Raw genomic sequence first — 15,125 nt, 5'->3', positions numbered from 1 at the left:
AGCCAAGCTCCATGGGGATGTGTAGCAGACACTTTTTGTTGAAGGAATAAAAGCTTCAGAACAACAGGTTGGGACTGTACAAGGCTTCTAATGCTGCCTAGAATGACAACATAACAAGCAGAGCACTTTAACCCCTTGGCTACCAGAGAGGGTTGCAGTGTATTCACTTATGTGCTGTAGGGCATTTTGATAGCCAGGGGGTTAAATTCTGCTTCAGGATGAATGTTTTTGTTCTATAAAGACCTTGGAGGTGAGGAGGTTATGTGCTGCTCTGCTCTTTATTACAATCTGCCGATTGTGATTTACAGCCTTTAGGGCACTTTGACAACAAAGTTTGTAGACTGTAAGGCTGTAAAATGTGTATGTGTGTAAACCACTCACATGGCATATTTGTTTGAATGTATGTATATGTATGTATATATATATATATATATATATATATATATATATATATATATATTTATACACACATACACACACATCACATTAAAAATTGTTAATCTGTTCTTTTATCAAGTAAGTGTGGTATGTTTGTGTTTTGTGGTAAATTGAATTTCTAATTTTAAACACATTTGTTGACCCCTGGATTACATATAATCTATGATGAGAAGAAACAAACCTGAAACAAGGTAAGAATCGATCCACAGAGCAAGGTTTATTGTGCACACAGTTAACATTTCTTAACAGAATCACTCACATAGACTTTATTGTAAGTCGTAAAGATTATACAGGGTACAAACAAGCTCAGGAGTGAGCTAGAGACAACGAAAACGTCCGACGTGTTTCCTGCCCGTATGGCACTTCGTCCCCTGACAAAGTGCCTATGGGCAGGAAACGCGTTGGACGTTTTTGTTGTCTCTAGCTCACCCCTGAGCTTGTTTGTACCCTGTATAATCTTTACGACTTACAATAAAGTGTATTTTTACTTGCACCTTGCTCTGTGGCTCGATTCTTACCTTGCATCAGGTTTGTTTCTTCTCATCGTTGTTTGCCTATCCAGGAGCTGGAGGAGCGTCTCCCTACCTGTCAGCAGGGTGTCTCGAGGAGCGGTGAGATTACTAAGGTAACTTTACTACTTTTTTACATTGCCGCATTGTTGGACACACTATGCTATCAGCAATTTCAGCAATCAACGCAAATACACCTCAGAGACAATAGTTAAACAGAGATCACTGTATGTTCACACTGACCGGCAATTTGGACTGACCATAATAACCCAATTGTCTTTCAAGACACAGGATTACTGATACAGTGCACACATATCTGTTACTTCTTTTGTGCTTTAACTGCATTATCTGTCTGTGCTTACATATAATCTACAACATTCCATGTTTTCCTTTGAGAGCAACGTCATATTATATTTATATTTCAGAACAAAATAAATGTAACATCTGTGTGTATTTGTACCAAAAATATCAGTTCACAAGATTTTTCTCATGTAGTGGAAAAAATACCTACATTTTGTATTTTCTTCCACTGGCTGCAAAGGTTGTTGATGAGCGTGCATGCTGCTAGTTTTAATATTGCTATTGTTTACACAAAACTGTGTTTAACTCCAACAAAATGTTAAGCACATATTCAAAGTCATCTCCAGAAAAGCAATACACTAATGGCTTGTCAATAAACATGTCCTATGAGCCCATCTGGGTCTGCACAGATGTGTATTGCTGTCTCAGAACTGACATTGACTATGTGTTTAACTCTTTTGCAAGAGGCTAACACACTTCTGTGCAAGCACTAGTGCAATAATAAAATGCCCTAGCAAACTGTCACATTTTATGTCCCTTTAAATAGGGTTTTCTTTAGAATATTTTGCATTAAAAGTTTAACATGATTTGTTTTTGTTATACATAATAGAAATTGTATGGCCATTTGAGTCAAGTGAATATTGATTTTTAGTGTAGCTTCCATTACAACAAATATTGCAATTGGTGTGTGTATTTGTGTATCTCCATAAAAGGGAAAATGTAATTTTACATCTAATATTTATTTTTAGTCCTAATTTTTTCCACTTTTTTTTTGGGGGGGGGGGAGGGGGGGCGCTTCAGGTTTTTGTGCCTACTCTTTGTACATTGGCATTTTCATGTTATATTAAAGACAGCCTAGACACACGAGGGGCAGAAGGAAAAGAAAGAAAAGAATAAAAATGTCCACTCACTCCACCCCCCCCCCACCACTCAATAAGCTTAGTGAATATATAATTTGTTTTGTGATGGATGAGGTAAGAACAGAATTACTTGTAGCTATTTTTTAAAATAACTAGTAAATTTTATGGGATTCACAACACCAACCTCGCATTGCTCTATAATTATCTGTGTGTAAACTGTCTGAGCAAATAGTTCAATACTAGGGCAATTTTGTGACTTCCAATGCTGCAGAATTAAGTTCCTTGCTATTAGTAAAGTAGTATAAATAAGTTGGCGTTGTTCTACGATAATCTGATTTGTGGGGAGAGAAAGAAACAAAATAGTTTGGAGAGAAACTTTAGTTTTTGTGATATACATTTATTCAGTCAATAATTAACTTTATTCCAAAATTGGGTAATCTTAGGGCAATGCCCAAAAAAAGTGCAATAGATCTTCTCTGGGAGAGCTACAATGAAAGCATAGCCCCTCATCGTTCTTCCATTTAGCTAATCTTTGTGGTGTAATATATGAAAAATTAATCAGTTTACTATGTGATTCTCTCCAAGCCGAAATCCTATGTCCAGCCCTCAGGATGCTACTCTTAATATCCTGTAAACTATATATACTATTGTAATTACACAATAGTCAGGTAGCGCCACAACATATAAAATGTAAATATAAAATAAACATGCATAAACAAATTACCCACCCTGCAATCACAATAAAAAACAGGTAGTAAAAATATGTAATATGCTAAAAGTCCAGTCAAAAGAAAAAGTGCACAAAGCACAACAGGATACACAGTCTCTAAAACATATTGTGTTAAAAGAAACAGATACTTGTATCTTTCTCCTGGAGGATTCGTGTCCCGTATGTCCACTGTGCAGCTCCCTTCCAATCACTGGTGTGATCTCCGTGAAAAAAGGTTGCAGGAAGAAATCTGTAGATACAGAAAAGGGAGTGGAGCGCAGCCAGGGGGACACAGACCAATCTAAGTGCAGATATTATAAAATGTTCCACTTTATTAATAAAAATTCAGCAAGATGTACACTTACAAACTTCACCCTCAAACATATGAGGTATGTAACAGCACACTCGTATAGATGTCCACAGAATAGCAGAAGTCCACACTCGATACTTTGTAAGAGTTCCAGGAATCCCTCATCACGCTGTGAGACTACACAGTATATTTAGCCCACTAAAAAATGATAGGGGTTTTTTGATGGTGAATGCTACAAACGTATAGCGTCTTTCCCCAATAACAATGTGTGCAAAGTCCAGAGCCGTAGTCGCTAAAGGACTATAATATTACAAACAAGCAAGGAGAAGGTAATACTGGGGCAGCGGTAGTACAGTATTTATGCCGGCTTCAGATCCACTGCTGCACACAGCTCACCTATGTCCTCCGTATACAAAATGGGCGTGGCCTTACGCGTTTTGCTGGGCTCCTCCCAGCTTCGTCAGAGGCAATGCCCATCCCCTATTCCGACGTCTTTTTATAGAGGAACCGTACTACAATACTGTGGATAGTAACCAACAGAATCCCCTCTAAAAAGATACGTCTATATAAAATCTAACAAATTTAAAAACACAGCAGTCCATATCAGCACTTTAAGGTATAGTACATGTCGCAGAATAAGTATTTAAAAAATTGTATAATCAAGTTATAGTTTGAAAAGAAAAAACCACTAAACAATACACCTAATGTTATACTTAAGACTCTGGGAGCAAATGTATAGACACATTCTAAAAGAATGTTTAAATACACATATATATATATATAGGAAAAAAACTCTGCATCTTTATTTAAAAACATTTAAAACAGATATAGCCCAAACTTCAAAACATTCATTAAAAATAATGTGTATAAGATCTTATACATTTCTTTATGTTCCCACACTTGTTGTTTATATATGATGTATGTTGTGTTGCTTACTTATGTGCTGCTTAATTGGATCCTCTTTGCCTAAAATGAATCACTATTTGTGATCTTTAAAAGTGTCTTCTCTAGCAACACAGCTACCCAGCTATGTGTCTAGGAAGGCAGCCAGATCTATATCTCGATTAAGACCAACTGGACCCATAGCCCCTAATTTATGGATCCAGTATGTCTCACGCTTCCTTAACTCCAGGAGGCGATCCCCTCCTCTTACTTTGTTCTTTACGTATTCCCCAAAAGATTTTCTTCCTCTGTTAAAAAAACTTTAATATATCACATAAAATATTAACAACAGAGGAAAGTCCAACTCGTTGGGACCATATATATTACAAATAGCATTTAGACTCCCATTATATTCTAGCTCAATGACTATAAATCATCCTTTGAGATCAAGACATTTTGATACTATTTTATAAACCAATGTTTTGGAAAAAAGAAAAGCCACACCCCTCTAACGCTGGATACTTGGGGTAGCAATAACCTCTCCGAAACCATTTACATTTAAGCTTTGCATGTTCAGTATTGTTCAGATGGGTCTCTTGTAGGAGTACCAAATCTGTACTTTCTCTTTTAAGTTGTCGTAATATAATATTCCTTTTGGTCGTGAAGGTTATTCCCCCAACATTCCAGGAAATTACATTCAACTTTTTAGCCATAGCAGTATACAATTCAGGTTTTTACCTTCATCCCCTCTAATGTGTTTTTTTTATTGGTTTTTATTTTCTTTTTGGCCTGTATGACCCCTAGCACCCTCCCTTAACTTTTTTTGCAGACCAATATAACACTAATTTATCTTTCCCCCCAGCTGACTTAAAGTATACTCACAACAAGTCTAAGGAACATTCACAGACCCACATTTGCAGCTGAAACTGCTCTCTGCATCAGGTAGTTACAGGAAGATAGTTACCCTCCCACCCTGCCCCTCACCCCACCCACCCCAGGTTCATTCCCCAATTTATAGATAGTCTCCCACACACCTTTCATTCTCCCAAACTGACAGCTGCAAACACTAATCAGCTCATCCTTCCATTCACTTAACCCTTTAGAATACATACCCTCTCTCCCTACAAATAGCTATATATCCCACACCAATAGTGTGTGAATATATATGTGTATGTGTGTGTATGTATACATATATATATATATTTATTTTTTATATTGTACTATTCTTGATTTATTTTCACCTACACATCTCATAGCACTAACATGTATAAAAATATGACCATACTGATATTCGTGACAACTATTTTCTCACTCCAATTTTGTTCACTTCATTACCGCCATAATCACCCACCTCAAACTGGAAAACAAATTATCATACACCATGGCCTGCTCTGTTGCTTTAACTTATCTGCTGAGTGCTGGTGGAGAGTTATAAAAAATAGCCCTCCTACTCCCACCACACAAAATTATAAAGTATGCCATTCACTATATAGCCAAACAAAAACTATGTCCAAATTCCTATTCCTTATGCTACTTGCCCTTGCAAATGATGTAGAGTCTAACCCTGGTCCCCCAGCAAATTCCATTCCTAGCCTTCCAGCTAAAAAAGGCCTCTCCTTTGTGCACTGTAATATACGCAGCTTATTTCCAAAAATCGATGCACTGCAAGCTTGGTGTTTACAATACAAGCCAAAAATCATTGTGATCTCTGAATCATGGCTAACTGCAAAAATACCTGACTCTGCCATTGCAATACCTGGGTATTCATGCCATAGAATTGACAGAGCAAAGAGAGGAGGCGGCATTGTAATTTATGTTGACAACTCCACAAAGTTCACCCCCATACAAAAATCTAGCTCTCCTGCCACCTTTGATTTCCTTTCTGGCAAAATTGAGATCCCGTGCAGTAAATCAATCATTGTTGCAGGAATCTACCGCCCACCAAGCTCCCCTGTGCATTCCATTTCGGACATAGCACAGCTCCTTAGTGAATCCATAACTCAAAACCCAAAAAGTGAAATTTTGGTTTTTGGAGATTTTAACATCGATTGGCTGAATCCAAAAAATAACAGTTGTCGCTCGCTGTTTAAATCTTTGCAGCTAACACAATTAATCTCCTCCCCAACTCGCATAAACATCAAAAGCCATAATCATACCCTGCTCGACTGGATTCTCTCCACTTCTCCCGACCGAATCCAGGAGGCAGGTGTTCTCCCTAACAATTTCAGTGACCACTGCTTAGTGTACTGCGTGCGCAAAATAAAGGCAACTAAATCCTCTCCCAAGGTTAAAATCACCAGGTCCTTCAAAAAATTTAATCTTCAATCATTTCTAAATGACATCAAGAACCTCCCCTGGCACAGATTAAACCTAATCCCAGATCTAGACTCTGCAGTTGAATTCTTTCAGTCTGAACTCCTACAAGTTTGGAATTTACATGCGCCGCTGCGTAAGGTGAGAGTAAAAGGAGCACACTTGAATTGGATCACCGCTGACCTCATTCAAATGTACCAATTCCGGGATTCATTGTGGTCAAAGTTCAAGCATACTGGCTCTATGAATGATCACTGTGTATATAGAAATTGGCGAAATATATGTACTAAACAAACAAAATTGGCTAAGGCGCAATATTTCTGTGAAAATCTGAACAATAATATATGTAACCCTAGAAAGTTTTGGAAACTCATAAATAACTTACAAAATCCACCAATCCACTCCCAACCCTCCACTGTCAATGTGGATAACCAAAACCTGCAACTCCCCTTAGAAGTAGCAAATGCCTTTAACAATTATTTTGTAGGATGCTCCACCACCCTGATTGACAAACTAATAATTGGCACACATCCTGAAGCTACAAATGTGGATCAGGCCCCACTAAAACAGCAAAGACCCAATATAGAAAAGTTCAATTTTAGACCTGTACCCTTCAATGTCATTAAGAAACACCTCGATAATCTAAAAATGAAAAACCAGTCAGGACCTGATCAAATCCCAGCAATGCTGTTGAAGCTCAGTGCGCCGGCAATTGCTAAGCCTGTTGCAACCCTAATTAACGAATCCTTGGTGTCTGGATACATACCCAAACTCTGGAAAACTGCAAGAGTAGTGCCTATTCATAAAAGTGGGGAGTTAACCTTGGTTTCTAACTATCGTCCTATATCACTGCTCCCTGTATTGTCAAAAATCCTAGAAAAATGCGTCCATACGCAATTATGCGAGTATTATCAACTTTCTAACTATCTGACCCCTGATCAATCAGGTTTCAGACCAAATCACTCCACTACAACTGCCCTCCTAAAAGTTTGCAACGACATCCAAACTGCCATGGAACAAGGAGACCTAACTGGAGCTATTTTCCTTGATTTTGCAAAGGCTTTTGACACAGTGGACCATGACCTACTACTTCTCAAACTAAAAAACTCTGGTATTGCTGATCACCCATTAACCTGGTTTAAATCATATGTATCGGATCGATCACAATATGTCTCTGTCTCTAACAGTGACTCCCTCCCTCTCCCAGTCACGTGTGGTGTTCCCCAAGGTTCCATTCTCGGCCCCCTACTATTCACATTATTTATAAATGATTTGCCTAATGTCTGCAAATCCTCAACTGTACACATGTACGCAGACGACACGGTAATCTATGCAAACAAATCTGATCTGCTGCAGCTTGAAACAGTGCTCCAAGACCAGTTCACAGAGGTAGAAAAGTGGATCTCAAAAAACAAACTCTTCCTAAACACTGACAAAACGGTCACAATGATCTTTGGAACGGGACCTAAAATACATAAATTACAAAATTCCCATCTTCGCATCAAAACAAAATCGAATTGCACGCTGACCGCAGTCCACTCTTTTAAATACTTAGGTATGTTGTTAGACCCCAATCTATCTTTTGGACTCCACATAGAAAAAATTGCCTCTAAACTTTATCCAAAACTAGGTGCCCTGTACAGAAACAAATCTTGCCTCAGCCCTACAGTAAAGGAAAAGATTGTACAGCAAATGCTGATGCCTATCTTGGATTATGGGGACATAGTATATGCACCTGCTCCGCAAACTCACCTTAATAAACTAAATACGTTATATAACTCGCTCTGCCGCTTTGTGCTACAATGTAACTACAGGACCCACCATTGTGACATGCTAAAAGAACTAAACTGGCTGTCGCTGGAATCCAGACGCACCCCCCATCTTTCCTGCCTTGTCTTTAAGAGCCTTTCTGGGAAGCTCCCACCCTACCTGAGCAGAATGCTCTCCCCTGCTATTCCCACCTCCTATAACCTCCGATCCAATAACAGCACATTATTTAGCTTGCCTCAATACAAAAAAAAAGCAGCTCGATCCTCCTTTTCCTACAGAGCGCCACAATTATGGAATGACCTCCCTCACACTTTGAAAACTTCCCCAAGCCTAAAATCCTTTAAGAGATCCCTCTATACATATCTCAAAACAGAATGCTCCTGTCATGGTTAAATATTTCATACCTGCTCTATGTTAAATGTTTGCATATAATGTGTATTTTTATTATTGTTTTTGTATTTTATTGTACCCTATTGTATCAATGCAATGTTTTGTGATCCCAGGACATACTTGAAAACGAGAGAAATCTCAATGTATCCTTCCTGGTAAAATATTTTATAAATAAATAAATAAATAAATAAATAAATAAATGTGCATAAGAGGGGGGGAGGAGGGGGGGTGGAGGAATGAAGAGAAGAAAAAAAAAAAGGGGGATAAAAACGAATATTAAAACCATCCATGTATAACCTATCTTACACATAGCCCTATTAAACCTGGTATTGTGATTTGCGGTATATCAAAATCATTGAGTCATATCGAACTGATTATCTGCAAAGAAAACTTTAGCTTCCTGTACGCTAGTTAATGAGAAAGATACATCCTTATACATAAACTGTATTTTTGCTGGATAGATAAACCTAGCCTGTATGCCTTTTTTAATTAAGTTTGAACAGAACGGGGCCATTTCTCGCCGCTTGCTCATAGTTTCAGCAGAGAAATCCTGGAATATGAGAATTTTGTCTTGGCCTATCATTAGGGGACTCATTTTTCTGTAATGACTCATAATAGCTATTTTATCCTGAAAGTTTAAGTATTTGACCATGATTGGCCTTGGTTTAACTGTACCATCTGTGTTTTTTCTTGGTGGCCCTAACCTGCAAACTCTTTCTACAAGAATTTTCTGTTCTACCAGCTGCATGCCCAAACTCTGAGGAAGGTCTAGTGAAGCAAATTTAACTAGATTGTGAAACTGGGCTGTCTATGGGAGCCCTACAATTTTTAAATAGTTTCTACGGGAACAGTCTTCTAATTCGTCTAACTTAGAACGAAGTGCTTTAATTGTAACATCTTGAGACTTGCTAGCTGTCTCCTGAATATACATCTGATCTTCCAGATCTGAGACTCGTGACTCTACCTCTGAGATTCTATTGGCAAACTGTCTGACTTCTTCAGTGTGACGGGATAGCTCACTTTTAAGCAAATTAAACTGAGGTAGAATCAAGTATGAAATGTGTTTGATCAGATCCTGTTGGTCTTGGCCTGTTACTGTAGGGGACTGTGTTTTTAAGCTAATTTCCATATCTACAGTTTTGGCCCTTCTGTCTCGCTGTTTGGCCAGCATTGCTGGCGATTTAGACTTAGACTGTGTCATAAGTTTTTCCATAAGTGAGATCAGTGATATAAAATAAAAAACCAAAAAAGAAGTGAAGACCTTGGCCTCTAGTTATCAACGCGTCTACTTTACCTGCCTTCGCCGCCCCAATACGCCCGCCTACGCTCGCCTACCATTGCCGCCACGGACCTGAAAAATCTCGCCTAAGTTATCAATAAATCTGTCAAAAAGCCGCGCACCAAGTACGGGGCGATGAGCAGCGGACTGTGATAGTTATCACTCATCCGATCTCGCTGCTCTTCGGCTTTTTGACAGCTTTATTGTCAAGCTGTCACTAAGCACCCACACTAACTACACTGTTCTACCCCCTATACCGGAGCCCCCCGCAACTAAATAAAGTTATTAACCCCTAAACCGCCGCTCCTAGACCCCGCAGCAACTATAATAAAGTTATTAACCCCTAAACCGCCGCTCCCGGAGCCCACCGCCACCTACATTATACCTAGTAACCCCTATCCTGCCCCCCTATACCGCCGCCACCTATAATTAAGTTATTAACCCCTATCCTGCGGATCCCGGACCTCGCCGCAACTAAATAAATAGTTTAACCCCTAAACCCCCGCTCCCGGACCCCGCCGCAACCTATATTAAACTTATTAACCTCTAATCTGCCCCCCCTACACCGTCGCCACTATAATAAAATTATTAACCCCTAAACCTAAGTCTAACACTAACCCTAACACCCCTCTAACTTAAATATTAATTAAATAAATCTAAATAATATTTCTCTTATTAACTAAATTAATCCTATTTAAAACTAAATACTTACCTTTAAAATAAACCCAAATATAGCTACAATATAAATAATAATTATATTGTAGCTATTTTAGGATTTATTTTTATTTTACAGGCAAATTTCAATTTATTTTAACTAGGTACAATAGCTATTAAATAGTTATTAACTATTTAATAGCTATCTAGTTAAAATAAAGAGAAATTTACCTGTAAAATAAAAACTAACCTAAGTTTCAATTACACCTAACACTACACTATACTTAAATAAATTATTCCTATTTAAAACTAAATACTTACCTGTAAAATAAACCCTAAGATAGCTACAATGTAATTAATAATTACATTGTAGCTATTTTAGGATTTATATTTATTTTAAAGGTAACTTTGTATTTATTTTAGCTAGCTAGAATAGTTATTAAATAGTTATTAACTATTTAATAACTACCTAGCTAAAAGAAATACAAAATTACCTGTAAAATAAATCCTAACCTAAGTTACAATTAAACCTAGCACTACACTATCATTAAATTAATTAAATTACCTACAAATAACTACAATTAAATAAACTAACTAAAGTACAAAAAATAAAAAAAGCTAAGTTACAAAAAAAAAAAAAAAAAAAAATTTACAAACATTTAAAAAATATTACAACAATTTTAAGCTACTTACACCTAATCTAAGCCCCCTAATAAAATAACAAAGCCCCCCAAAATAAAAAAATGCCCTACCCTATTCTACATTAAAAAGTTACCAGCTCAATTACCTTACCAGCCGTTAAAAGGGCCTTTTGCGGGGCATGCCCCAAAGAAAACAGCTCTTTTGCCTGTAAAATAAAAATACAACCCCCCCAACATTAAAACCCACCACCCTCATACCCCTACTCTAACCCAAACCCCTCTTAAATAAACCTAACACTACCCCCCTGAAGATCATCCTACCTTTAGCCGTCTTCAGCCAGCCGACCACCGATGGAACCGAAGAGGAGATCCGGAGCGGCAGAAGTCATCATCCAAGGGGCGCTGAAGAAGTCTTCCATCCGATTGAAGTCATCATCCAAGGGGCGCTGAAGAAGTCTTCCATCCAATTGAAGTAATCATCCAGGCGGCATCTTCAATCTTCATCCATCCGGAGCGGAGCGGAGCCATCTTCAAAGCAGCCGATGCGGAGCCATCTTCATCCACCGACGCCTACTCGCCGAATGAATATTCCTTTAAGTGACGTCATCCAAGATGGCGTCCCTCGAATTCCGATTGGCTGATAGGATTCTATCAGCCAATCGGAATTAAGGTAGAAAAATCTGATTGGCTGATTGAATCAGCCAATCAGATTCAAGTTCAATCTGATTGGCTGATTGGTTCGGTGTAGGGGGGACAGATTAGGGGTGTTTAGACTCGGGGTACATGTTAGGGTGTTAGGTGTAGACAGCTCCCATAGGAATCAATGAGATGTCGGGCAGCAGCGAACATGAGCTTTCGCTATGGTCAGACTCCCATTGATTCCTATGGGATCCGCCGCCTCCAGGGCGGCGGTTTGAAAACCAGGTACGCTGGGACGGAAAAGTGCCGAGCATACCTGCTAGTTTTTTGATAACTAGCAAAAGTAGTCAGATTGTGCCGAACTTGTGTGCGGAACATCTGGAGTGACATAAGAATCGATCTGTGTCGGACTGAGTCCGGTGGATCGAAAGCTTACGTCACAAAATTCTACTTTTGCCGGTGTAAAGGGCTTGATAACTAAGGCGAATCAGCCTCGCCACAAATACGCTGCAGAATTCCAGCGTATTTGAGTTTGACGGCTTGATAACTAGAGGCCCTAGTCTTCAAAAGAAAAAACAAGAAAAAACAGTGTATATACAATACAGAGTGAGTTATCATGTAAAAACCATACATAATAGGTAACAGACGTGTACCTTTAACAGGGACTCGTTATGAGAGTGATAAGTTCTGCCCTAGTTAATTAAGGACAGACAAGAATAGTGGGTAGTGAGTGTAGTATTTATACAAAAAATTTCAGCAATAGCGGACTATAATATGAGCAGCCATAAAGAGCCATACACCATGAGTTTCTCTATAACATAAGACTAATAAAAACTATATACAACCTGACCCACTATAGTATATATAAATATAGGAGACAGTAGCTTGCCTGTAATATATAGTAACATGTACACGGTATTATAGATGTGGCAGGCACCTAGAGGATAAGAAAAAAAAAAACTGTCCTGTTCAGTCTATTATTCTGTACAGCTTTAACTATCGATCCAAAATACTGAACTGGTACAGTCCTTTCCTTTATACCGCTTCTAAATGATGAGCCAGTTGACAGCTGCAACGCCGTATAGAATAAAATGAGCACAGCAATATGGGGGCAGTATATAGGTAGGCAAAGTCTTTTCAGGACCCCTGGACCATATTTCCCGTTATCATATGATAACAGCTAAATGTCCCAGGCTTACCAGCCCCCCAAAAAAAGCTTCTGCAGCGGCTGCTCTCCGCAAACAATCAAAGAGGCTTAGTCAGCTCTCAATCCACCAAAGCCATCCATCATAATGCGGTTTGATTGCACCTTGCAATGTTATATATCAGTAAAAAACCCAGCGATTTTACTGGTTCAATATTGTTTACAACTGAGTACAGCAAGCAGTACGACCAAATTGTTAAGATACTTAAAAAAACATATGCATCTCTTGTTGGGGGATGAGATTTTGAAACCGATTGTTAGAAATTGTAGATTTGTTTAAAAAAAAAACAGAACACTAGCGCAGTCCCTATCCCCCAGTATGTTCAGGAATAATATTCCATCCACAGAATCTAAATTGTAAAAACATAAAGGCAACTTCAGATGTGGCAGTAAAAACTGTAATACTTGCATTACTATCCTAAGAGGTGATTCTTTTAAATCGAGTATCACCTATCAAGAATTTGAGATTAAGTTTTATGCAAATTGTGGCACCCTATGGATGATCTACATGTTAACTTGTAATTTATGTCGTAGTCAATACATAGGACACACTTCCAGAGAGTTAAGAAAAAGAGTTGGGGAACACATTAGAGATGTTAAGAATTACGTAAAAGAATCAGCTGTAGCAAGCCATTTTAATGGCATACATTTCACCAATAAAACAGACATATCAGTACAAGTCATAAACTTAGCCAGAGTTCCTGGGAAAAGAGAGAATAAAAAAAAAATCCTAGATAAAAAAGAATTATTCTGGATTTTAAAACTAAAAACAAGAATTCCCTCAGGAATGAATAGGGAATTTGATATTAGTTACTTTATAGATAACTAATATATGTCTGGGATTGTATTTTGTACTATGGGTTTGTAACTGTGTTCTTCTTTCTCATTTAGTATGTGCCATTTAACTTAGACAAAAAAAAATGTTTGTCTTTGTGAATGATTTATATTATATTAACTACTAGATTAGATTGGGTATTTCTCTCCATATATTCTGCTCCTTTTGTTAAATAGTAAGTACCTCTTTTCTCCCTAAATTGGTTACTTTCATATGGAGTTGTCTAATACATTTAGTATGTAATTTTTTACAATTATAGCCAAAGTGGTAAAAATCATAACAATTTGTTCTATTTCTCAGGGTATAGATATTTGTATAGTAATTGTATTGTGACACCACATTACTGTGATTATAATTTTGTTCTATATTGTTTTTAATTTTAACTTGATATGTGTTTTTTAAAGTTTAGCTGGAGTGGCAAGGGTTAATTATATGGTACCTTTGGTATAAATTGACTAACACTGCTACACCTCATTAGTCTATGAATAAGCGCCACCAGGGGGCGCAAAACGCGTAATACTGGCCTTGTATGTATGTCTACCCTCTGTCTGGTAATACTTTATTCTTTTATGTGTTGCAAATAAACGGATGCTTTTATTTTCTCTACTAACCGAGTAATGCCTGATCTTTTCTGGTTCCTTGGACTTCTCACGGCCTGATCCGCCGTCGCTACGGCACTCCAGGTAATTTTGAGTAGCAGATCTCACTTCTAATAAGGAAAATATACTTTTCGTTTGCAATGACCTGTAGTCAGACCGTTTTTCTGGATACCCCCCACTCTTGCCCGTAGATTTATTAGCGGTCGAGTGGACATGATTCTTGATGCTTGTGCAATGCCGCCCCCTGCTCACCGGTGGCCAATTGGAATCGCTAGTAGGGGGTGTCAACCATCCCTATAGTATCGGATTAGGGTGATTTCAGTCCGCCACCTAAAAGGTGGCAGAAATGTTAAGGAGCAGCGATCTTACGACCGCTTTTTCTTAACTTTCGTTTCAGGCGAGCCTGAAAACGATGGGCATAGAATGGAGCATCCGCTGCTTAATAAAGCTACCCCATAATCTTTTTGCTGGCGGAGTGTTTATATAGGTGTGTGTGTATATATATATATATGTATATGTATATGTGTAGTATATATATATATATAATATATATATATATATATATATATATGTGTATATATGTGTATTCATGTGTATTTATGTGTTTATATGTGTATGGACATATATATTCATGTGTATTTATGTGTTTATATGTGTATGTACATAACTATTCATGTGTATTTATGTGTTTATATGTGTGTATATATATATATATATACGTATATACAGGGAGTGCAGAATTATTAGGCAAGTTGTATTTTTGAGGATTAATTTTATTATTGAACAACAACCA

This window comes from Bombina bombina, chromosome 7 (genome assembly GCF_027579735.1).
Source record: "Bombina bombina isolate aBomBom1 chromosome 7, aBomBom1.pri, whole genome shotgun sequence".
NCBI classification, from domain to species: Eukaryota; Metazoa; Chordata; class Amphibia; order Anura; family Bombinatoridae; genus Bombina; species Bombina bombina.
The sequence above is the reverse complement of the archived record's forward strand: the minus strand, read 5'-3'. Positions refer to the sequence as shown.